This window comes from Podarcis muralis, chromosome 9 (genome assembly GCF_964188315.1).
Source record: "Podarcis muralis chromosome 9, rPodMur119.hap1.1, whole genome shotgun sequence".
Lineage (NCBI taxonomy): Eukaryota > Metazoa > Chordata > Lepidosauria > Squamata > Lacertidae > Podarcis > Podarcis muralis.
The window spans coordinates 49,512,667-49,538,604 of NC_135663.1; the positions used below are offsets into that span (position 1 = coordinate 49,512,667).

Here is a 25,938-nt window from a genome sequence, read left to right on the forward strand (position 1 = left end):
GGGTAGTGAATAGCAGCCATCTGGTGTTCTCTGAAGAAAGATGTATGTTCCAATAATCACTGCCTGATATTAAGGCATGCCATAATCTGTGATTATTAGCATTGCCCGGTCAATATTTCAGAACTAGGAGACGCTTTAGAGTTCTGGAGTTCTGAAATAACAGGCATCTGTTACTCTTTTTGCATTGTAGTAATCTGGAATATGAGGAAAGTCCTTTCTCCCTCCCCTTTTGAAAATGGGGGGATTATACTTGAAATAAGAGAGAGCAGTCAGTCCTAGTGATGGCAGCTTCCTTGTCTTATCTTCTTTAGAATCCTTGGAAATACGGAATCAGAGGGGAGTTTGGGCCAATGCAAACAAAGTTTCCTTGCCTAAATGAACTAGGAAAAGAAATGGGTGCATTAGTGCAACACACAGTTGAGCCTGGGGGTATTTTTAATGCTAAAATGGGTCTGAGACTTGACTAACCTGTCTCTAATAGGGAATTGAGAACTATATTCAGTAGGGCACTTCTACTACAACGAAATCAATTTTCTTTCTCCTAGCATCTTCTCAAGTCTTAGACATAAATTTTTCACTATCTACAATTCATCCTTCGGGTTTTGCATTAGCTCTGAGGAACGATTGGGAAGTTTAGAAGGATTCCTGTCTTCAAAGGATGATGTTTGACATTTAATTCAAATGCACAACCTCTTGCACACAATAATACTTATGAACTTCCAAATATTTCCTCATAACTATAGAGTTATGCCCAGACCCTTCTAATCTCTGGATCCAGCAACTGTTCAAATATAAGCAAGGATTCAGTTCCTGGAATAGCCAAGCTAGTTTCCTGGTAAGGGGATAGCCGAGGTAATGAGCCATTAAGGGAACAAAGGAAGTGGATCTGTGCCATATAGGTAGGGCCCCTCAACTGGTTGGTAGTTAGAAAGACAAAGGCCAGAGAGGAGAGTTGACTGATGTGAGCTAGAAGCCGCAAGGCAGGCTGGGAAGCCAGAGAGTCACAGTGAAGCTTGATTTCTGCTTGAATCTAAGGCTGTGGCTATGGAGGAAGCAAGGCCTGCTTGGGTATTAATGCTGCAGCTCAAGTTACTAATTTGTGTAAGTAAAGCACATGTCATAAAGACTACATGTGCTCATTCTGAAGGAAACAGGGGTAACTGGACGGAACCCCTGGAACCTTGCACCACTCAGTAATTGGGGTGGCATGCAACAATAATGTTACTACAAATCCGTTCCAGAGGCCCATCCTTATGGCAAAATGGGTCACTGGTAGAAGCGCCGCCGTGCGCAGGCACATTTGGCGGCAGCCCGCTTCTGCGCATGTGCAGACAACGACGGCTGCTTCTGTGCGTGCGTGAATCATGGCAAACCAGTGTTTACTTCTGGGTTTGCCACGGTCATGACTTGGAACGGGCCTAAGTAGAGCAGGACAGAGGTGTGTGTGTGTGTGTGGAGGCATGAGGCATGTGACTTTTTGGGGAGATAAGCATCCTAATTTTAGAAGGAAAGGTCCCCTTCAGTCCTCTCACCAATCGTCTTTAAGCCTTGGACCTTGTTCTGTTGGGACTGCTCTCTGCAGCTCCATGTTTCTTCTTTAGTGCCATGCACTAGTGCTGTACTTGGGGTCCAGGGGAATCTGCCATGAGCAGATTCTCTACACGTTCATAGGAATAATCACATAGCACCAAGTGGAAGAACTAGGAAATAGCTTCTTTTAGTCACCTCACATGGGGCCTTTAGTCCACCTTTCTTCCCTGAGAATAATTCTCTGAATGTGTTGATAGTTGCTATATATTTTGCATTTTGCGGAAAACTATAATGCCTTTCTTTTCCATTGGTCAAGAATAGGTATGGAAGGATCTGTCAAATTTGATTCTCTTCATTTCTCATTTTTCCAGTCTTAAATTCAGTTCTCCACATTTCTGCTTCAGTTTGCAGGAATTTTTCTTAAAAAAAAAAAATTATCGTGAAAATTCACCAGCATTTTAGTATAGCTTTACCCTAATAAATATATATATTTGTATGCTGTTTTGACTAGTGTACACATTTTGCAAGCAGTTTCTCCTAACAGAACACACTTTTGTAAGTGTTTCCACTAACATTGTCACTTGTGTGCTCATTTTTACCTAGTATTTGCATTTTTGTAACCATTGGTTAGTTGGAAAACTGTGTTACAAAATTCAGATAATTATAAATTTCAAAGAATGGCTGTGTTTCAGTTTTCATATTGTTTTGGATTTGACAAATTTGCCTTTAAATGTAAACTGAATTAGATTTCCCCTCTTTTCCTAGTCAAGAACCAAGTTCCTTTCTAGACTGATAAAAACCAGGAAGTGATCCAGAATTATTTGTATACAGTTGCTCTAAACCTAATCCATAAAAAAAAAAAAAATGTCATGTGGCTATTACTTTTCTTGATAATGTATTTTAGTGATTTGTCTTGGGACTGCAGTTTACTTTTTGTTTATTTTTTAAAGTGGGCTTGTGATAGCTTCTCTTTGAACAGGGTGTTTGTGTTAAACAACATTCTGCCAGAAATTAATTTTTTACGTAGTGATGTCTTATTTACTGTAAAGATTCCAAAGCAAATGTGCTCTGTTGCTGCTGCTTTTCTTCCTATTCTGTATTGGAACAAGTGGCAAGGTAAGGTGCAGGGGGCTTAACCCATAACATATCAGGTTTCTTTATATATATAAAAAAAATGCTGCCAGACTATTTTTCAGAAGTTTTCCGTGAAAGTTATATATAAAAAGCTTTAAAGACATGTTTGCCACTTTGAAGTCTGTGTCTCTGAAGTACACATAGAGGCTTAATGAGGACACTTCCATACTGCTTGGTACAAATATTGATTGACTGTACACACTTGCATTAGCTTCCAGCATCATGAGCAATCCACAGTCCTAGACAAGTGGGTTTTTTTGCTATCAGTTGTGATTTCATAAAATACTTTTCCATTTTAGGGTTTTAAGGTGTCCTTGTTCCTCAGATGTGTTTTCCCTGATGTTGAAAGGAAAATGTGGTTAATAACTATATAGAACTATGCTTATTATTATTATTATTATTATTATTATTACTTATTCAGTTTATATACTGAATAAGGTTTATGTGATTGGTTGTTGAATCATTCTTACTGCACAATGGGAATAATGAGGGAGAGAGCAATGATAAGTTACATATTGTAATACTCATGGAGCACAATTCACCAAGGCGATCCTTTACACTTGGGGCTGCTCTGCACAGTAACAAGAGGTTTAGACATACAGTAGTTTTAGCTCCATGTAAGTATCCCCAAAGAGGATACCCTAGACTTTAAGTGAGATAATGTATAAACTTATGACAAACAATATTCACTATGAGCTATCTGTAATTTTTTGACAGAGTTATTCATCGAAGAAATTCACGGGTAACTTTTAATATTAGATGTATGTGACTGTTTCACAGTTGTGCTTGATAAATTGTGAAGACAACATGGTGAATTTATCAACTAAATGAATCATTGAATTCATTCATTTATCTCCTTTGGAGAGATCCTTAGTGAGAAAATGGAGGGGGTGGAATTGTGAAGCAGCCCTCTCATAAAAATAATAAAAATAAGATTTTCTTGCTCACATGGTACTCTGATAAGTTGCTTTGTTTGATTACAAAGAATGGCCTAAAATGAGTTTTATGCAGATTTTTTTAACAATAGAACACATTGTGTTATGTGCAATTTTACTGGAAAGCATTTTGAGATATAGCATTTACTAAATCAACTGACTGTGGAAGGAAATATCAAGATTAAGAGCATATATGTGTTCTAGGGTTCATGCTTTTAAAATTGCATATATTGATAAAGGTGTTCCAAAATATAAAATATAAGATTATTCTTTTACATACTTAATGGCATTAATGATTTTTCTGGCAACAGAAAACACAGCAGTTTATGCTTCAGATCCGGCATGTGGAGCTTGGTTGTTGTTGTTGTTTTTGTTGCCACTTATTAGTTTATTTTACTAAAACTAACCCAACGTGACTTCCAAAGTAGTACAAGTATTAAAAAACAATGTAAAACAAAAACAGTTTAAAAAATTAAAAGCACATTCGCCACTAAAAAAGACCATTCTCATGTTGCCACTCCACACCTCCCTTAGAAGGAGCAAATTAAGTGATGAATGCATTGTCTGGGTTGGTTCATGTAAGGAAAAGCAATCCTTGAGATATGGGATCCTGAGCCACATCAGGCTTTATAAATAAAAGCCAGCACTTTGAATTGAGTCTGAAAACTGACTAGTAGCCAGTGCAATCAGACCAGAATTGGTTTTATATACTCAGACCATCTGGTCCTGGTCAGCAATCTAGCCGCTGAATTATTCATGTTATTGTGTGCCAGGGAAATGCCCTCTGAAGATATGGTGGTGTTAATGGATCTATCAATATGTGAATAATTTTCTTCTTGTAGCATATGACTTCACACCTGTAGGAACTATGACCAGCCTAAGGTTATAACAAATGGCGGTGCAGTAAATTGTGCATGAATTGTTTCAGAGAAAGCAGGGTGTCAGTTCATATATTATGTAGATAACTCCGACAACAAAACATTGATACTTCATTGCACACAGTGCTACAGGGCCTGCTTTTACAAGGATTTTTAAAATTGTCATTGTTGTTTAAAGAAACGTTTCCTATTCAGCTTTCTTACTGAAGTATCTGGTGAAGAGTTCACCACAGATAAAGTAGCACAGCATCAAAATGCACTTTTTTTGCACTGGAGTGACTAGCAAAATTTGTGTGCTGTCTGGCCCTGAGCCATAATGGCTGCCACCATTTTGTGGCTCCATTTACAGGTCGTGAAATGGGGGGGTGAGGTTCACTGATTATGGAGGTAGGCAGCAACCTTTCTACTGTGGTGCACTGCTGCCATTTTTTTCCAGAACACCCTGCTGAGCAAAGCTATATTGTCATGTCAAGGTAAAAAGGTAAAGGTAAAGGACCCCTGGATGGTTAAGTCTAGTCAAAGGTGACTATGGGGTGCAGTGCTCATCTCACTTCAGGCCAAGGGAGCCAGTGTTTGTCCGCAGACAGCTTTCCAGGTCACTTAGCCAGCATGATTAAACCACTTCTAGTGCAACGGAACACTGTGACAGAAGCGAGAGTGCACAGAAACACCGTTTACCTCCCCACTGTCATGTTACCTATTTATCTACTTGCACTGGTATGCTTTTGAACTGCTAGGTTGGCAGAAGCTGGGCCAGAGCAATGGGAGCTCACCCCATTGTGTGGGTTCAAACTGCCGACCTTCTGATTGGCAAGCCCAAGAGGCTCAGTGTTTAGACCACAGCACCACCCGCGTCCCCCATCATCATGTAGCATCATTGCAAAGAGTATTCTAGGAAGAGAAGTGGTGGCAGTAGCAGTCAGTAGGAGCACTGCTTCAATCACTGCCACTGTCATACAACATGGGAAATGCAGTGCAGTGAATATTTCCAGCCTCCTTTATCCTCTTACCCACCACCGAAATTTGGCCATTTGTTTTTCCCCAGCACTGATTTCTTCATGCAAATAGTCACATGCACTTATTTATATATGTGTTTTATCTCAGTGTTTCTGTGATCATTATAATAAATTACATTTTCTATTGAGTGTCTAGATTTCTTTCATTGACCTGGTATAATGCCTGAGCATTGCAGGAACTATGAAGAAATCAGTTTAGGATTGTAAGGCGTGAGAAGGCAGAGTAGAACAGAGAGATGTCTCTTCCATTTATTTCATCTCTCCATCTCAGCCACGTCCCCATAACCTGAGTTTCCTGAGGATCCCTGGTCCAGCCTCACTTCAGCTACTCTATGAAACAAAAACCAAATGAGATGGAAAATGCTACTTATTTATATTTTCTTCAGTCTGGGTGTAAATAGGGCTTTCATCCACCACCTCCTCCAAAAAAATGTGCATAGGCTGTGGATGCATCTACAGTGTAGTGGAGCCTGTTCATTTGAAAGTAGATACAATGCATTCCACAGAAGCAGAGAATGGGCACGCATTCCCAGTGACAACTAACCATGGAAATCGCCATGCATTGAATTCCTTCAGATTGACTAGATGCACATGACTGCCTCTGACCCACATCTGCAAAAGTCAGTTCATTTTTTGGTGCAGGAAAGTGTTTTATCAGAATCCATTTTATGTAATTGATTGAAAACTCTGCATTCCTAATCTGAACAGGCATAACCTTGGAGGAAAAGAGAAGGCAACATTGGACCCTTGGCCTTTCATACCTATATTTTTGTTTAAAGAAAAAACTGTCTGAGAAGTAAAAGAAATGTTTATGGTCTTAGTGCAGGACTATTAAGTTGGCAGCTTGTTGCATCCAAAATGTCAAATTTCAAAGCTGAACACTGAAAAAATAAATTCACCATTCAATAGGTCTCCAGTGAGGACCTTAACACAATCATTTCTCTGAAAACTATATAGGGGTCTCTTTTACTGCCTGGTTCTAAGTGCTCACTTTTAAAGTAGAAATTAGCTGATAGTATCCTGGGACATATTTATTTTTGATATCATATTAAACAAAATGCAAATATAGAAGGCTCTTGCAAATGATGCTTTTTCATGGCACCAAGTTATCTCTGAATATTTTTGTTGAGCTTTATTTCCGCTGTTGGATGTGTAATCTTTGCTAAATGTTTTGAAGGGAAGGAATCAAATAAATTGCCCTATTTTGGTCTTTCTCATCTGTATACAGTTGTGCAGCTCTAGTAGACCTGAAAATTGCCCAGAGACAAACTTTTTAAAAAATAGAGTGCTTTTGAGGCAGAAAATTGCTTTTCTGCAGTATCTTCTAACAGATAGGATGTGACAAGAGGACACGTAGTTACCACCATAAAGTAGAGTTGTAAAGTCTTTAAAAACAAAGCAGATCAAGGAGTTTTATTTTCCATCTCAGCTGACTACAAAAGGTTTACAATGCTAAAAATTTGCCGTAACATTAACAGAAGCTACACAGTTTAGAAATAAGCCTTGCAAGCCTGCCTAACCCACCTGTGGCAGCTAGATGCTATAAGGGACATTCAGCATGATGCATAAGATCACAGAGTGTTTGTCAGCATCTTCAGAAGTTCCAAGCACAGTAGGAAGTGTTGTGGCAGGGTGGCGGCAGTGAAAGACTTCTTCATTCCCGTCTCCTTAGTTTTATGTTTGTCATGTCCTTCAGTTGTTTGAAATCTCTTGTGGAGTAATAAATAAAAGTGACTTATCCCTTTTGATCAGCCTCTTGATGCTATGTGGAAGTATTTGTGTGTGTGCTTAACTTCCTGTTAAGGCAATTTGCAAATGCAAAATAAAACAGGGAGGGTAGTTGGAATAAGGCTGAAGGAAGGGGGAGAGGCTGTACCATCTACATGCTAAGAGACATAAAGAAACTTTGAACCTATTATCATGTTAATGGGCCAGTTGAGGATTGTCAGGGTTTGAGGTATTAATCTTAATACACATTCACATTCTTTAATTGCTCCTTTGGTGCTGTAATGGCATAGGCTGTGAATCTGTGCAATATTAACAGTATTATGTGCTTCTATAGTATGAAGCCATAATACCACATGGGTATTACAAACTATATAAAAAGTGTCATATGCTTCTGTTTTCAAAGATTTAATGTTATTATTATTGTTTTAAATGGAAAATGATCAAGTCTCTACAATTAAAATGGGGATTGTCCAGACCATGCCATCTGGGAAATCAATGTTCTACCTTTATCTGCTTGCAAATGGAGGAGGTGGAGATAATAAGTCTCTCAGGATTCACAAAGAAACCTGGTGGAAAGTGCTCAGCTTGGGAATTTCACCATGTAGTTTTCTCTGTTCTTGCTGCTTTCGGCTTCATTCTTGTCTTTATTAGAACTTGGCTGTCTGGCCTTTTGCATCTTCATAGCGTCCGTCAGGAATTTTCAGCATGGGCAAATACTGGTCTTTTTCTATCACAGTGTCAGGTGATGACAAAAGTTTGGCCAAGCTTTTGATACTGTATGTGTAAAGCCACTGATGCACTAGGGCTCTTGGGACATATCTATGAACTCTCTTCAAATGTACAGTGAAACCTCTAACCCAGCAATGTAATCCGTACTATTTGCCAGGAGTCTGCACAACTGACATCCCCTAATGTTAAACAGGCATTCAGTGACAGCAGGATTCAGGAAGAAATCTTCTCAGTCCCTCAACAAAATAAGTGTATATACAGAAAACCTAGGTGACCTTGCAAACCATTCCAGGTATAGGACTGTGTGGGGGAAGTTGTCACGGCGTATCTTATAAAAAAGGAAATTAGAATGTATTAATAGTTAGCAACCCACCAAATTTTGGGGAGGGAAGGATAATTTTCCTGATAATCAACCAATCAACTGTACAGTATTGAGCCTAATCCTTGGTAAAGGTGGTGAGATTTGATGCATTTTTTTTTCAAGTAAAATTGTGGTGCCATTTGTTTGTGGAATCATCCTGTGACAACGCAAACATTAAAGAAGCTTACTATTCTTAAAATGCTTGTGACAATGTCAGCTTAGTTTTTAAGAATGTTTGATTAAATAACAATTTTAAGTTCCCTAAGGTTGTAAGAGTCAGAATGAGATGTTATTGTTAAAAAAGAAAGGAATCCACTAGTCTTTCAGCTGTATCTCTTGCCCATTCTGACTATTTCTTTGAGGAAATCTCATTTTGTTGCTGCACACCATGAAAGCTCTTAATGCTCTCCTCCAAAATAGTGAGCGCTTTATAGTAAAGAGTGTTAGCCAATGTAATTACAGGCCTTAGATATTTCTCTCTGATAATATAATTCACTGTCTGCAGGAATACATGTATTTACCTTGTGCTAACTCGTACACTAATACATGATTTGAACATTGCTACCTAGGCATTCTTTTTTGTTATGAGTTTCGCATGAAACCAATGAATGCACTGCTCTGTTAAAAAGACTGTACAATTGCTGGAAAATGACATACAGCAGGAGGTCCTCCTTGTCATTACACATGGAAACTCTTGAGCTGCAGCTATCCTTCACCTGCCACTGTGTCTCCCAAATGCATTTTGTCGTCTCAGACTGCTCACTCTTTTCCTGCCTTTGCCTTGCAATCCATCTTTGTAAAGTAGACGCTGCATTGCTTGAATGCTGACCATTCAAATTCACAGTGGGTCCTTCCATGTCAATTTACTGCTATGTGATTAACTCTCCAGTTATTATCTGACCTTTTGATTATCTGAACATTTTAAATCTGTCCCTCATATTTGCAGGTTAATGTGTTTGCACTGAACAGCTTTCCAACAGCAAACAGTAGCACAAAGAACATGGCCCACCATCATCTGAAGTGGCTCAAAGGTGGCTTGATAAAGCAGTTTTGCAGCCACAGATAGGCAGCAAAAACAGGATATAGCACAGGTTCCTAGTAAGCCACCTTATTAGGTGGATAGAGTTAACGTAGCTTTCTGGTTCACAAGATGGATAGACCTGCCCTAACTGTACAGTGGTACCTCCGGTTACGAACTTAATCCATTCTGGAGGTCTGTTCTTATCCTGAAACCGTTCTTAACATGAGGCGTGCTTTCACTAATGAAGCCTCCCGCTGCGTGGGCGCCTCTGGCACGCGACTTCCACTTGCATCCCGGAGCAAAGTTCACTTCCAGGAGACCTACTTCTGGGTTAGCAGAGCTTGTTACCCAAAGCGTTCGCAAGGAGGATGGTACGTAACCAGAGGTATTACTGTATTGATTTATGAGCTGCTTTATTGGTGTTATGAACTGTACATTTTTGGTTTTAATCTTTTTACTGTTTTATTAGTTGTAACGATATCTTTTTTTGTTTTGTTTTACTACATATTGCAAAATTTCCTTTTATGTATAAATTAAATTATTAATTAATTAACCAACTGCTCAGGCTCTTTTCCTGCTTTTTACTTGTCCAAAGCCACCAGTGAATGAAACCTACTGTTTACTAATTCTGTCTCAATCTGAAGCTACACTATTTTCCTTGCAGATTTGTATTCATCTGCAATAGTGTGAAAGTATTTTCAGATTTGATTTTTAAAGTGCAACCCTCTGCTGGCATTAACATCATGGGTCTCTTACGTTGTTCTAGTGTCTCCATCATATTTGCAGAAATGCTAGAGGCCGCTGATAAACATCAGAATAGGTTAAAATTAGGCCAAGCACCATAAATCTAAAAATAAAATAAAATACTTATCTGCTGCATTTTTTACAGCAGCTGTGGCTGCACATTGCAGATGAATAACTTTGTGGTAGAGAACCTAAGCCTTCAGCAGCTTAAGCAAGGATGGAGAGGGCTGTGCAAGGGTCAGAATTATGAATGTCTGGCTTTGAGAAGCTTTTCAGTTGGCAAACACAATGTGCAACAGTTCATGACTAAGGCAGCTTCCTGTCACTTTCTTTGAACAATTGCATCCTTTCCTTGCTTCTTGTTCACCTTCATCTTTTTCTTAAAGTATCCTTTTCACCTGTAGTGTATTTTTTCCCCTTAAAATGAGGATATATACTCCACCTGACTTTTACAGAAGTGTTGAAGGGTAATACTTAATACCTTATGGGCCACCTTTTTTTGAAAAGGCTAATCCATCTTTCTCTGCTGAAAGATAAAAGTTAGAGCATTTCTCAAGTCCATGCAAGGGACTGAACACAATGAGACCGGATTCTTTGAACATAAACTCCAGTCCTATAAACACGTTACATGGAAGAAGACTGAGGACCAGGGTCACAGTCTAGTAAATTAGAGAATAGGGAAATAGGAACACAGAACTATTTGTCTTGTTTGAAACATGAATAGCCCTTGTACTTGATATTTACTGATATTTGACTGGAAGTTCTCACTGTTCACTTATACAAATGGCCGTTCTTATTAACAAACTGTACATTGTTTAATTGGTGTATTAAACACATTTTACACTTTATTTCCAGCATTTTGCTGCTGGGTGCTATGAGAAATATAAAAACAAGCTACTAATAGGCTCTCTTCGATTAGGCCTCAGAGTGTGCTATTTGGCCACTAGAGTAGAGATGTTGTTTTGAGAACATAACAATCCCAGTATGAATTATTAGAACTTGGACCCATGTGGATGAAACTACACAATCATGCCGTTCACAGATGATCAGTGAAAACATTCTGAAATGTCTGTTGGCCATAAATTGCACAAGCCTATGAGGAACATATTTAGAAGGAAGGGAAAATATGGTAAAGAAAACGTTTAGAAGATGTCAAATGCAAATTTGGGAGATGCACAGAATTAATCTAGATATTTAAGTGTGATGTTAGGCTTGGGGAATTCTATATTCCACCGTCATATTCCACTAGCAGCATCAAGGATCAAGGAAGAAGCAAGAAAGTTCGTATTTATGGTTTTATCAGTTCTCGTGGTGCAAGACAAAGAATTCAGTCCTTAACTCCATAGTGACGTTGCTCACTCTGAGCTCCTCCCCTTCCTTCCCCAGCAACAGCCTGTGTCCCTATGGGTGACCTCAGGAGTAAAACATCTTTGAGCCCTTTGCTCTTGAATTCTAAGTGAGCAGTAAGTACGTGGGGATGGTGGCTCTCCTATGCTTTCCAAGGGCATCTCTGCTGGAAAATTCTCCCCCTCCTTCTCCTAACAGCTCATAACTTGGCAGCCCTGAACTCTGCTGCAATTCAATCCTGCCTTCTCCTTCTCTTGAGACAACTGGGGAAGGGGAGGCAATCTACCCACTCCCACTCCTCTGAGAGAAGCAAAGAGTGGGGGCGATTCCCAGCCTTCCGCTTCAGTCCAGTCCCTGACACATGAAAATGTAAACAGCTCCCAGATCTACCAGAGGGGTGAGACAGAGTGCTTTTATAAAATAAATAAATAAATGTGTGTTGTGTCTTCTGGTGTTGTGTTTCTGTGTTGTGTCTTCTGGTGACCATGCACAGAAAAATGGACATCACATTGCTCTGAAAATGTATTTCTTTCTTTATTATTTATTAGATGTCTACTCGGCACATCCATCCAAAAGACCCAAAGACCAATTATTATTATTATTGTTATTATTTTTTAAATTTGTATACCACCCTTCACCTGTAGATCTCAGGGCAGTTCACAACAAGATAAATACAAGATAAAACCATAAAATACACAATAAAATCAAGAATAAAGCACACACAAACCCCCCTTACTCCCACCTCAGAGATGGGAAAGTGCTTTTATATACTCCTGCGCAGAAGACATAGCATTGGTCTTTGTTAGAGGTAGCAAGCCATATTGTGTTAAGGAGAGCAGCAATAAGTATACCCCTTCACATATTTTCCCACTAATGAATTAAATGCAGAATACTTATTGAGTTTTAATTTAACTGAAGCTGCAGTTTTATACTTACTTACCTGTGAGTAAGCCCAATTGAACTCAGTGGTACTTTCCCTGGTTTATGTAGCTTACAGAAGTAGATTTGTATAGGATTGTCCTGTAAATCACTCTCCTCCCCCCCCAAAGGAAAAATAGTTTCATCCAAGCATATTTTAAATGATGATAAAGCAAAGTTAAATCTTTTCTCAGTCAAGTCTCCTGATGTAATACAAACATGAGTATTAACTAAATACCAAAATAAACCTAATTGAAATTAGGTTCAATATACTTAGGCTTAATATACTCAGCAGACAGATTATAGAGGTAAGACTGATTCATCAAGCAGACAGGTAATTTTGATTATAGGGCTTTTGGAAGGTCCAGAAAAGGTTATTTAGGTACAGAATGTGGTATAGGAATCCTTTGTGGATACATCAGCTACAAAAGTTATTACATTTTAGAAGTGTAGTGCACAAGAGGAGGAATCAATGGTACAACTCTCAAAAGAGATCATGTTTTGAATTAGTTATTTAAGAAACGGTACAATCTATATCTACTTATTTGCAGCACTACACTTCTTGTGTGGATGATAGTACCTTTTTGCACATATCCCGCTTGTCATATGCAGCAGGATACATTTCATCCAATGATGCTCACACACCATAAAATTAACTACAATTGTGTTGGCAACGTTCCAGATTTGCTTCGCTACATCTATAGACACTATCAATTTATCCTTATGGCTAAATATGAGATAGGTAACATAGGGTCTGCTGTGTCCCCAAGGTGATTTTGCAGTAATCTTCCACACAGAAATATTTTGCAGTAAGAAATAGTGAACAAGGACTGCCAGCTATGCCCAACTTCAAATTTAGTGGGATCCTTGCCAACTTGCCCTTACATTCCAGGGGTCATTTTTCTACTAAACTATCACATTCTCTGACAGTTGCTCTCTATCGTTATCTCATCCATATTGCCTGTTCAGAGAGTTGATAAGCAGGAAATAGTGGTAGATCTTTCTATTTGCCATTATTATTATTGCCTCTGCTCACACTTTCACCCAGTGGTCCTGTGGGAAAATAAATGGTCAGTGACTAATAGTGTTGAGTAGCCTTAGCATTGAGTCAGGGATTATCAGTTTTCCATTTCAAGGTGGTAGGGTCTCCGCAGCTTCCCAAGAATCCTGGTTCTTCACACCAGCAGAGCTGCTGGCCTCCTTTTAAAATAATGGTCTTAAACAAAACTACAATATGCTAGCCAAAAAAATGCAAAATGGACCTCTTGTGGGGTGCTGTCTATCAATGATTATATGATTCAGTGGGCAATCTGAGTCTCTGATGTTTTAATTAAAAAGCGACTCCACCAGTTTCCACTGATTTAAACAGTAAGCTCAAAAGCGATAGAACAGAAAAGGTATGATGTTTCCATTTCTGGCTAAAGCGGGGAGTTGTGATTGGTGTTTGCATTTTCTTTAGGTTTTAAGTGTTGATGTGTGTGTGACTATTTCCATATTCATTGACTGACCAATTTTGGTCATGAATCAAGTCAAAATTCCATGAGTCAGCTTGAAGATGGTTGAATATCATGGAACTTTGAAGTGTCAGGCATAGCCCTATTGGCTTTAGCCCAAACGTAGCAGAGTTTTCCTGCACAGCGAAGAAGCTAGTTGCGGCGGTAATGACTCGTCAGCTAGACTCAGAAGAACTATTTACAGGATTTATTAAAAAAGGAAAAAAATAAAACCAGCAGAGTTTCTGCATACAAAACAAAGCAAAATAAACCCTCTCTTTCTCTCTCTCTCAAAACCATACACAGCACTTCTACTCCTAACAACACCTCACATCAAACTGAGCTAGCAATCCCTTGATAACAGAGTTGAGTGCTGGTCGTTAACCAATCAGAGTAAGTAGTTTCTAGGTCAAGCAGACCTGGGCTTTCTGCCAAGAGTAAATTGACACCAGCCTGAGTTAATTGTGCGAAGCTAGAATCTGCAAGTTTCCCACGAGAACCAATTAACAGAAACTGAACACCCCCTCACAGATTCTGCTGAACAATTAACACCAAATACACCTATGTAGGAGATCATTTTTCCAGCAAACCTAAACCCTTGCACATTCGCTTGTTCTTTATCTTTGCCAATGGTTTAGTTAACACATCTGCTACATTTTCTTCACTTGATACATAAGTACAGGTGATTACATTGTCTTGTACACAGCAACGTACATTTTGGTATTTTACAGAGATATGTTTGGAACGTGATTTGAAACCCTCTGTTTTACTTAAGGTTATACAAGCTTGATTATCAATGTAAACTTGTACTGGTTCTCCACAATTTACATTTAAATCTGCTAACAAATGCTTGAAATAAATCACCTCGTTGCACAATTCACTCAATGCGGCGTACTCTGATTCCGTTGATGACACACTTACAACGTCTTGCTTGCGTGACCGCCAGCTGATTAAAGCTCCACCGACCATTATGACTAGTCCTGTGACAGATTTTCTATCCGGCAAATTTCCCCAGTCACTATCACAGTAGCAACTCAACATTTCATCCTCTGAAGAATTTAATTGTAACATATAACCAATTGTCTGTTTGAGATACCTCAGAACTTGTTTTACCCCTTTCCAGGCATTTAGTGTGGGTCTTGAGACCAATCTACTTAATATGCCTACTGCATAGCTAATATCAGGTCTGGACCACTGTGCTAGATACAATAAACTTCCAATTACAGAGTGATATACATCAGGATGTTCAAATTCAGGACTCTCATCTATATGAAGTGTTTTTATGAAACCTGGATCCATAGGCACCACTGCCCCTTTGCAATCCTGCATCCTGTATGTAGTCAGTAGTTGTTTAACTTTGTTCTGCTGACTAATTAGGCAGCTGCCATCTTGGGCCCAGCACACTTCCAACCCTAGATATGTCCTAACCGGGCCTAGGTCTTTCACTTTGAACTTACTGGACAATTGCTTGGCAAACCTTTTAGTTTGTTTATCTGTTTTGCAGGCATACAAAACATCATCTACATAAATCAGACAAAACTCTTGATCACTGCCTGTACCACGTACATAAACACAATTGTCAGCTGTACTCTGCTTGAAACCAAATGACACTAAGGCCTCATGGAAACATTTGTTCCAAGATCTTGCAGCCTGTTTGAGACCGTATAGAGCTTTGTTTAATTTCAACACTCTATTGGAACCTGTCTCATAACCAGGCGGTTCGGCTAGATACAGGTCTTCTGATATTGATGCATGTAAATATGCAGTCTGGATATCAAAATGGTTTAACAGGAGTTTTCTCTTTGCTCCAAGCGTTAAAATCAGCCTTACACTGTCTCCCTTAGCAGTAGGGGAAAAAATCTCGTCATAATCTTTTCCAGGCCTCTGAGAGTATCCTTGAGCCCCTAAACGAGCTTTGTATTTGTACTCTCCTGTCACCAGAGGTTTAAGTTTGTACACCCACCTGCAGCCTACAATCTTTGCCCCCTCAGGCGCTGCTACTGGTGTAAAAACTTTGTGCTCATTCAGAGAGGACATCTCTTCCTCCATTGCCTGTTTCCAGAGCTCTGCCTCCTCTTTTGGTAACTTTAACACCTCCTGAAAACTCTTGGGTTCTGCAATTACACTAAACACATTTGCAGTATCTGGGGAAAAACGCACCGGAGGCACTCCTTTGTTTTGTCTTTTAGATCTTCTGGGAGAAAATTTTTCTTCTGACCCACTTTCCTCCTCAGAACTACGACCTCTCTTTTGTTGCTTAGCAACTGGTCTTTGGCTAACACCACTTTCTTGAGAGCTCTTATCTGAACTTTCCTCCCCCTCAGACTCTGATTCTCTGTGTCTACCTTCAGAGTCATGAAGCTCCTGGGAAGGTTCAAACCAAACCTCAGTATTGGCATGTAGTCTCTCCCAGCCACTATGTTCACAAAAACTGGCATTCCTGGATATCACAATGCCATTTGTCCCTTCAGCAAAGCGGAAACCTTTTCCCAGCTCCTGGTAACCCACAAACACTAACTGTTTGGTCTTAGGATCTCCCTTCTTCCTCATTTGTTTTGGAATTAATACCCAGGCTTTTGATCCAAACACATGCAAATGGTCAATTTTGGGTTTTTTCTGAAACAATTTAAAGTACGGAGTTGTACCTATTGTTTGATGAAAGAGCCTGTTTTGGAGATAACACGCGGTGAGCATGCTCTCCCCCCAATAAGACATGGGCAAATCAGCATCGTCAAGCATGGCAAACATCATATCTTGTAAAGATCTGTTTTTTCGTTCTGCAACGCCATTCTCCTCTGGGGAAAAAACGTTCGTTTTTCTATGCCCAATGCCACGCTTTTGTAACCAATCTTTAAAGGCATTTGACATAAATTCACCACCTCTGTCCGTCTGAATCCTTTTAAGTTTAATGGACAGAAATCTTTCCACAGATGCCACCCAGCCTTTAAACTTAGTGAACACGTCACCCTTATTCTTCATGGGGAAAACCCAAGAGTAACGCGTGGCGTCATCCACAATTGTTAGTGAAAAACGCGATCCACCCCTGCTTACAGCAAATGGACCAATTACGTCCATGTGAACCAGCTGTAGCGGTGACTCACTAACTCTGTCACTTCTGGGGTAAGAGACTCTGTGGGTTTTAACCTTTTTACAAACATTACAATCAAGGTACTTGTTACAACTCTTTAAATCACCCCCATCAGCCAATTCAGACATTTTTAGTACACTTTTCCAGCAAGCATGCCCCATTTTCCTATGCAATAAGTGCACACAGTTGTCATGTATAGCTTTGTTATTCACTGCAGGCTGAGATTTACTGACTACTGCTGCAACTTGAGATCCTGCTTTAAGCCAAAACAAGCCTCCCTCTGACTTAGCAGTGCCTAAAATCTCACCAGCCTTCTTAATAATGCAACTGTCTCCTTCAAAATGCACTTTAAACCCAGCTTTTAGCAAACAATCTACAGACATCAGATTGCTCCTTAATGACGGCACACACAGTACATTTTGCAGACATTCACGAAGACAAGGAACAAAAACTGCACCCCCCGAAATCACTTCGGAAGTACTTCCGTCTGCTAGAGCCACCTGGCTGCGCTGTGCTGAGTTCTTGGAAACAAACAATTCATCTGTATTTACGATGTGGCGAGATGCTCCCGAATCGACCACCCAGACCGCTTGTTTCTCATCAGCAATCTTGACCTCGCCGGTCACCAGCTGAGCCGACTGTTTTCGTTTGAAGAATTTCTTTTTACGCTGCTGCTGCTGATCTCGTCTCTGCTCCTGCACCGGCAACTGAGACTTGACCAACTCTGGACATTGTCGTTTTAGATGCGCTGAGGACCCACATCGGAAACAACGCCTAACAGCAAACGCTGACTCCTCACCGGTACGCTGCTTTTGCTTCACCTCTGGCTCGGCATGAGAACTCCTCCCAAACCGCCCACCTGTAGAAGCCTCTGCAGCCAACGACCTTTCTTGCCTCTTCTGCCATTCTTCAATCAAACGCCCAGTAACGTAACTGAATGATAAATCATGCTCCTGCATGCCTTCTAGAGACAAAACTAAATTATCCCAGCTTTCCGGGAGAGAACTCAAAATAATAGCCACCTTCTCCTGCTGGTCTAACGCACAGTCTCTTTCCTGTAGCGCAGTAAACTTTAACTGTAAACTGTGTAGGTGTTTCTGCATTGTAACCCCAGGCTGTAACATTGCCTTGTACAATGCCTTGCGAATGAACAGCTTGGAAACCGCTGTCTCACGCACATGGAGTTCTTTAAGTGCTTGCCACACACCTCTAGCTGTCTTGATTCCCCTCACATACGGCAACTGGGAATCTTCCAGCCCCAAGACAATTGTGGCCCTTGCTCTTTGGTCTTTATCAAGGTCTTCATCATCAGGCTTCGCAGGAAACTTACTCACCACTTGCCAGAGACGATCCCTCTGCAGCACTGCCTGCATGCGTTCCGACCACAGCAAGTAATTGGAGTCATTCAGACGCTCAAAAGCCATCTGAACTGGTTGTGAGGCCATCTTGAGAGCGATGTCCCTGGAACCCGGAACCAGCTACTCACGACCACCGAGAGAGAGAACAGGAACCACAGCACCCAGCACTCACACGCTGCAGCTGTTGTCCTTGTGTCCACTGCGTCACCAGCTCACCACGGTCAGGAACCAGCCAGGAACAACAACCTCTGGAACTACTGGAACCAACGCCGTTGATGCTGACACCACCGCAACTCAGGCTGGCAGCACAATGCCCATAACCTCATGGAACTTTGAAGTGTCAGGCATAGCCCTATTGGCTTTAGCCCAAACGTAGCAGAGTTTTCCTGCACAGCGAAGAAGCTAGTTGCGGCGGTAATGACTCGTCAGCTAGACTCAGAAGAACTATTTACAGGATTTATTAAAAAAGGAAAAAAATAAAACCAGCAGAGTTTCTGCATACAAAACAAAGCAAAATAAACCCTCTCTTTCTCTCTCTCTCAAAACCATACACAGCACTTCTACTCCTAACAACACCTCACATCAAACTGAGCTAGCAATCCCTTGATAACAGAGTTGAGTGCTGGTCGTTAACCAATCAGAGTAAGTAGTTTCTAGGTCAAGCAGACCTGGGCTTTCTGCCAAGAGTAAATTGACACCAGCCTGAGTTAATTGTGCGAAGCTAGAATCTGCAAGTTTCCCACGAGAACCAATTAACAGAAACTGAACAGAATACATTCATTATTACTCAGTCTTCACCACTGCCTTCTCCTTGCCATTTTCTTGTTTTTATTCCAAGAACAACTGTGGAAATTTTAGTTGACAGTATATATTTAAACTTCTAAGGGACAGATCATTCAAAACTAGGAACTCCTAGTCATCTGCACTGTGAACCACTCTGAGACCTCCAGGTATAGAGAAGTATATAAATTCTAATAACAATAATAATAATAATAAAGGTTCACTATAAGATTTTTTAAATTATTATTTTAAGTTTCTGCAGTTGCTTTACAGTTGCTGTACATTCCTTAATTTTAAACCATTTTGATTATCTAGACTTTTTATTATGTCTGCAACAGACAGACATTACAATGTGGTGTGGAAGAATAGATCGATCTCTTTCTGGTCTGTTTCAGTTTTATATTCATAAGTTCATCCTTTCCCAATTCTGCATATATTTTGGTAGGCATTTTACTCTAAGCTATGCACTTTTGTATGCATTTTAATCTAAATTTTGCTATTTAAATATATATTAATATGCATTTTGGTATGTTTTTTGAGGAGAGGACTGTTATCACAAAATTCAGAAAAGGGAAAAAATATCCTAAGAATGAGAGGTGTGAAGAATAACTGTACTCAATCTGTTTATTACTCCAGGAAGTGTGAATAAGCTGGTTTACTTAAAAATGTGGCCTGAATTAAATCCTCAAACACACTTCCCTTGTGGCCAATGCAACTAACCTAGCTTGCAAAATAATTTCCTATTTCATGGACCCAACTATTGGAAGTGTACCCTCAATTTGAGAGGAAAATAAAACCTAAGTCGAGATGGTTCCCATCTAGGATTCTCCCCACCCCCTGCTTTAGTGCAATGCCTTACTGCCAGAGACTCATTCTTTGCAACAGCAGAAGAACTGTCAAAATAGAAGCAGGACTGCTCTGTTCCGTCCCTGAAGATCTCATCAATATACCTCTCTCTCTCTTCCTCAGCATCTTCAACATAGTCATCCTGACTTAAAATAAATCCATCTGATTTTCTTCCCAATCAGGAAAGAAGAGCCATATAGGAAGAATTCAGTGCAATACATAGGATAGCTTCCATCCAACTGTTCGACTTCTGCATATCTTCTGTTATCTTGAAAAGTTTTAGATTTCATTAGGAAAGTTAATGTACACATGCTGAAGTTCTGACTTCAAGCCCGTGGCACCCTCTCCCTGCAGCTGAATTCAGCACTGTTTCTCTTCTAGTTTGGCTGGTGGCTCTCACACCAGCCTATGGGTTTTTTCTCTCATCAAATAGGGAGTTCTCTTGGGGGAATTCAGAATATGCGCCTGTAACTATCCCATAATCTATATCAGTGTTACTGTACATTACTATGCTAGATCACACTCTCCTCTTTCTGGCCTTCCCAACCAAGGGAGTTTTGAGGAAATAAAACAGATGTCTTACAGCAGCTTCTGCCCACTTTTTTTTAAAAAAACTTTTTTATTCAAAATTAAAACACAACATATTATCCAGAAACATATCATCCTTATTTTTTTCCCACTTTTGCTCCCTCCCCCCACCCTCCCCCACAAAACCCACCCACCCACCCCCCGGCTTCCCTCAGTTCCAGTCTTTGATTTCTCTAAGAATGCTGTTTTCTGCAGGTTCCACAGTTGTATAGATCCTCAAACTATTTAGCTGATTGTCATCAATAGAAAAGTTTGTTAATGTTTATTCAAAGCCAGCCAAGGAGTCCAGTTCGCTTTGTTGCGTTTTCAAATACTTTGTAAAGAGTTCCCATTCATCTTTTAAGTCACAGTTATCCTTGTCCCGTAGCTTATATGTCAATTTTGCCAGTTCTGCATAGTCCATCAATTTTTCTTGCCATGATTCTTTAGTTGGGGTTACTCCAGTATTCCATCCTTGTGCTATTAGAACTCTCACAGCCGAGCTTCTGCTCACTAACTACCACTATCTATGTTTGATAGAGTTAAAAGCAAGTTGCCTTGTTGCATGGTCAGCTTCCTCCCTTTATTTATCAGTGAAATAGAATGGAAAAGATTCCATGTTGCCATCATTTCTTGTACACAAAGCAAATGTACAAGATACAGCCTTTGTTTAGTCTTTTGGGTAGTATGTGTTACCTAGTTTTCAAAGAGCTGCCAGATGGGGGAAGGAATAAATTTCATTTATGATAAACAAGTGAGTTTTACAAGTGTAGATTTGAATGCGCAAGTCCTCCTGTTATCATTTATAAACATCATAGTGGTCTGTTCAGCCTGGCATGTCTCCAGCCCAGAGACTTACTGCCAATCAGTGTAGGCAATATTGCACTAGAATAAATGAGAGATGTGACTTAATATAAGTTAGCACCCTAGCTTTCCTAACTTAAGACCCTAAACAGCTATTATTTCTGATACAGTCAATCTTACTAACTTACGAAACAAGGTTCCTTCAGAATGAAAAGGGGTGTTGTTGCTCCTGCTTTCTTTTGCTAAGCAGTGACAGCTTTGTGGGCTCCAATGTTGCTGAGAAATGTCATTTCCTAGGGCTTCTGGGTCCTTATTAAGGACCTTGGAAGTCTGGTGAATGACAGTTTCCAGGAACCATTGAGTCCAAAATGGTGTTACTGCCTAACAAAAGCAGAATCAGTCTTTATCATTGCTGCTGCAAATAATGCCAAATAATTTTCAGCAGGAAAGGAGAGAGTGGTGGTGGTAGTAGCGATAGTAGTAGCAGCAATCATAATGATAATGTTATTAATGAGTTGTTGTTATATTTATAAGATTTATTACCTGCCTTCCAACCTAAGGTCCCAGGACAGTTTGCACAAATAATACAATTCAAAACAAAATAAAAACCCAACAAAAATACAACAGCATCCACACATTAATTAACCCATTTCAGATAGACCACAATGATACTTTCAGATGTCACTGACCAAGGAAAATAAATGTGTCTTCATCAAGAAAACTAAATAGTGATGGCACTAAATGCAACTCTAAACAAAGTGAATTCCATAGTTTGGGGGCTGCTACAGAAAAAAGCCCTCTCCTGGGCCACTGGTCCTTTAACATCTAAGGATGGTAGAACTAGCAAGGCAGACTCTCTACCTATCTTAATACTTAGATGGTCTTGTGTATATTTGATCTTGTAGCTATATAAGTCATTAGTTTGTGTGCAGGAAGTCTTTGGATAGACTCAGGGCCATGGAAACTGGAAGTCTTATTAAGAGCCAACAATTTCTATAGAGAAGCTGCCTTTTGAGAGCCTAGTCTGGTGAATGTAAGTGTGATACACAGGATTTCATTTTACATTCAAGTTTTGGAAGACTTTCTGGGGGAATACAGCTCCTCTCATGTTCCGAGCTGGAGAATTCATTTACCAAGAAAGATCATTCCGAACTGTGATGCCATCTCTAGTAATAGAGTTCTGGGTGTAGGTTTCTATACACAAATTATATTTCATGATACGGTGTTTGCATATGCTTGTGCTGTACATACTATACAAAAAGTATATTTATTTCATGTTCCTGTTCAGTTATACTACACTATTGTCTACACAACTGAAATAGTATTTCATTTTGCCATCTAAATGTAAAATCACGTCTCACCTGAAGTAATTTGCTTTGAGTAGCAGTTTTTAAAACGTTAAGTGATATTTCCAATAATCCCCAAGCACACACATTACTGTTCAAGATCTGTGCTTTCTTCACAAGGCAACCCATAATCGTAGTTTGGAAAATTGCTATTATGGTAAGGTGCTGACATTATTCACTGCATGTGGGACGCCGGGGGAGCCACAAACAAAACCAGACAGCTGGAAGGCTATTTAAAAATGTAATTAAATAGAATACTGAACAAGTGGATAGCTCTGCTAAAGAAAACAATAGTGGTGACAAGTTATCTAAAATCTCACAGTACATCCTCCTAGTTCTTTCTATGAGGAATGCTATACAGCTGGAGCAAAAAAGGCATATTTAATAGATTAAAAAAATAATGCATCAGTTTTATCCATTGTTAATGAAAGGAGCCATATTGACTACATGATAAATTAATGTAATCTGTTTATCTTGGGAACAGATACAGCAGGACTAAATGCTTCCCAAGGTTTCTCCACAGTCTGATCTCAGACCATCAATTTTTTTTAAGAATATGAAAGTGACTTCATGTAGTTTATCAGCAAAACAATATTCAAATGAGACAACGTCCTTTGTACTCTTCTATTATGAAAGTCTCAAAGCTTTCATAGCCCTTTCTGTAATTGAAAGAGGTGTTACATGAATCCAGGTCCAAAAGTCCTTATGCCATTAACACAAGAGAAGTAGATGGAAAAGCAGACAGGAAGAGCAGGTGCTGAAGAGAGAAGGGGGAAGCCCAAGAATTACCAGGGTGTTGGTGCCAACCCTTGCTAGAGAGCACAAGACTCAGGGTCATGCAGTGCTGCCTCAGGAAAACTTCTGCAAGCTGGGGGCACATGTTTCAGCCTTGGAGAGATGCCAGATCTGCAATCCCAACCTGGTGCTTACACCAGCCTGCTTGGCTACAAAGAAGCTAACCAATGGCCCACCTTTCCACTCCCTCCAAATCTTTCCCTTTAGGTTTTGGGATACCACCACCTGGGTGATAGAGGCCTAATCATACCAGCCATGGTGGAGATGGAGCCTCAATTGGGGCTGTATGCTAGAAGGAGACCCGCTTCTGAAGGAGAAGTCTTCGGAAAGTTTTAATGCCTCTACAAAGAGCCATCAGTGCACCTACAGAGTCTTGGCAGTAGGTGCGCAATTCCTTGAATTTGCATCCAAAGATTTATCGGTACAGTGTAGACCTGAGGGCTGGAAATATAAATGGCTACTAGGGGTTTGTTGATGTGCTTACCCCATTGATGTAACCAGCTGAGCTTAAATATATATTTGCTTCATTCCATAGAGTCAAACCTCTCTTTTGTTGTTGTTGTTGTTGTTGCAAGCCTTTTCCTTTTCCTTTTCTTTTCGGTCCCCAAAATACAGTTTTTGAAACTAACTATGCTGGGCTTTACTATACACACCAATTTTTCCCCACTTAGGGAAAACCTTTATAATATGGTTGTGGGTGGCATCAAGATGTGTTCAACTGCAGCATGTTGCCATGTAGGCTTCGTGCCTAAAAAGGAGCACCTGGAGCACTGCAAAGATGAAGTAGATATTGGTGTTGAAGTGCCCATTGCTTGGATAAAATATAAACTGAAATAATAACAAAATGAAACCTATTTGAAATCCTGTTAGTGTAGAGATAGCCTTGCATATTGCAAGAGTTTCAATCCAAGTACTGTATTTTTTTGCTGATGGGAGTGAGACTCCTGAGAATTACCAAACCTCCTCCATTTGTTGTCTTGCTTTGATTCAAAATTACTATCTGATGTAATTGAAATACTCTAATGCACGTGTTCTTATTGCTTAGCAGCAGATCAGCACCTAGCTGAATATCAGAACTTTTGAGATTATTGTGCATTTGAATGAAAAATATGTAAAGCCCCCTGCATATATCTGTTCATTTTCAGTGTGATCATGAATAGCTTCTGCATGCCTTGACAGCTGGGATGCTCCCTCCAGAATAAAGTTCAGGCCTTTTGTTGGGTAGCAGGGGGAAGCCTTGTTGACAGATGTCTGCACTAGCAAGTTTAGGAAAGTTTCAAAGGCTTAACAGCAGTTTCAACCACTCTTTTTGACCTTTTATTTATTGTATTTATTCATATAAAGTCTGCTGGAGTTTGGAAGTTTAACCATTACATTTTACTGAAGAATAAAAAATGTATAAGTGCAGCAAATGACTTCATGAAAATGTAACAGCACATAAGTGCATTCACAATCAGATTTTCTTAGCATGCACACACACACACACACACACACACACACACACACACACACACATTAGATAGGTAGAAGAAAAGAAGACAGGGAGAAGAAAAGGCTAAGGAGTAAACCCTACACAAATCCAGAGCTGAATCCCTAAAACAGTGGGATGGCACCTTGTAAGCCCCCTTCGGGCAACTCCTGCAGCCAAGCTGGTACCAAGCATATTGCTCTGCTTTCCTTTGGACCACATCAGGGAGGCTGTCTGGACAACCCTGGATCTCCATACACACTGTCCAGGCTTGCACCCAGGGGAAGTCACTTTTCAGTGCTGCTAATGCAGCTGTTTGACTTCACCCCTAGAGGTGCACTCCATTGCTTCTCCAGACAGACAGATGCCAACAACAAAGTTAAATAGACATAGATATATATATATAGTGTATATATTGAATAGTATATTGCTGGATTTACAGACCACAGGCCAGACCTATTTGGTATGCTTTATTATGCTACAGGATTACTGCCGTGAATGTCCACATCTCAGCCTAAGATGTGATCTGCATTGTCAACTTAAACATAACTTACATAATAGATAAGCAAAGGGTCGAAAAAGGGCTTGTGGGCTGAATCAAACACCTGCCTCAGTTAGTCCATTCTTGGCATAAAATCCATAAATACATTAAAATATGTGTGTGTACGCATTGCACACACACACATCTTTATTTTATTCCAATATTTCTCCTATTTCAGCTACAATCCTATGTGTGCTTATCTGGAAGCAATACCCACTGAACTCAGTAGTATTCACTTGTGAATAACTATCTATAGGATTGCACTATTAATGCAATTTTTCTTCATTCCTCTTTCTCAGGACCAAATGATATTGATACACAAATTCACACAATAAGTGAGGGAATCCCAAACTGCTATAATTAATGGTTATGGAGAGATAAAAATTGTCCAACGATGGTTGTTACTTTGCAGCTTAGATTTTTGCAGGAAAGGTTTTCAACCATGCTATTTTTCTAGAAAAAGAGGTGCCAGAACTCACCATGAATACCTCCCTTGTTCTCTTATAATGGC

At 39.9% G+C, this 25,938-nt stretch overlaps 1 protein-coding gene across 2 annotated transcripts in view; it reads left to right on the forward strand.

The window, feature by feature from the left end:
- TENM3 (teneurin transmembrane protein 3) overlaps positions 1-25,938 on the forward strand; it is a 1,264,183-nt gene that overhangs the window by 401,358 nt on the left and 836,887 nt on the right. The window lies entirely within an intron of this gene.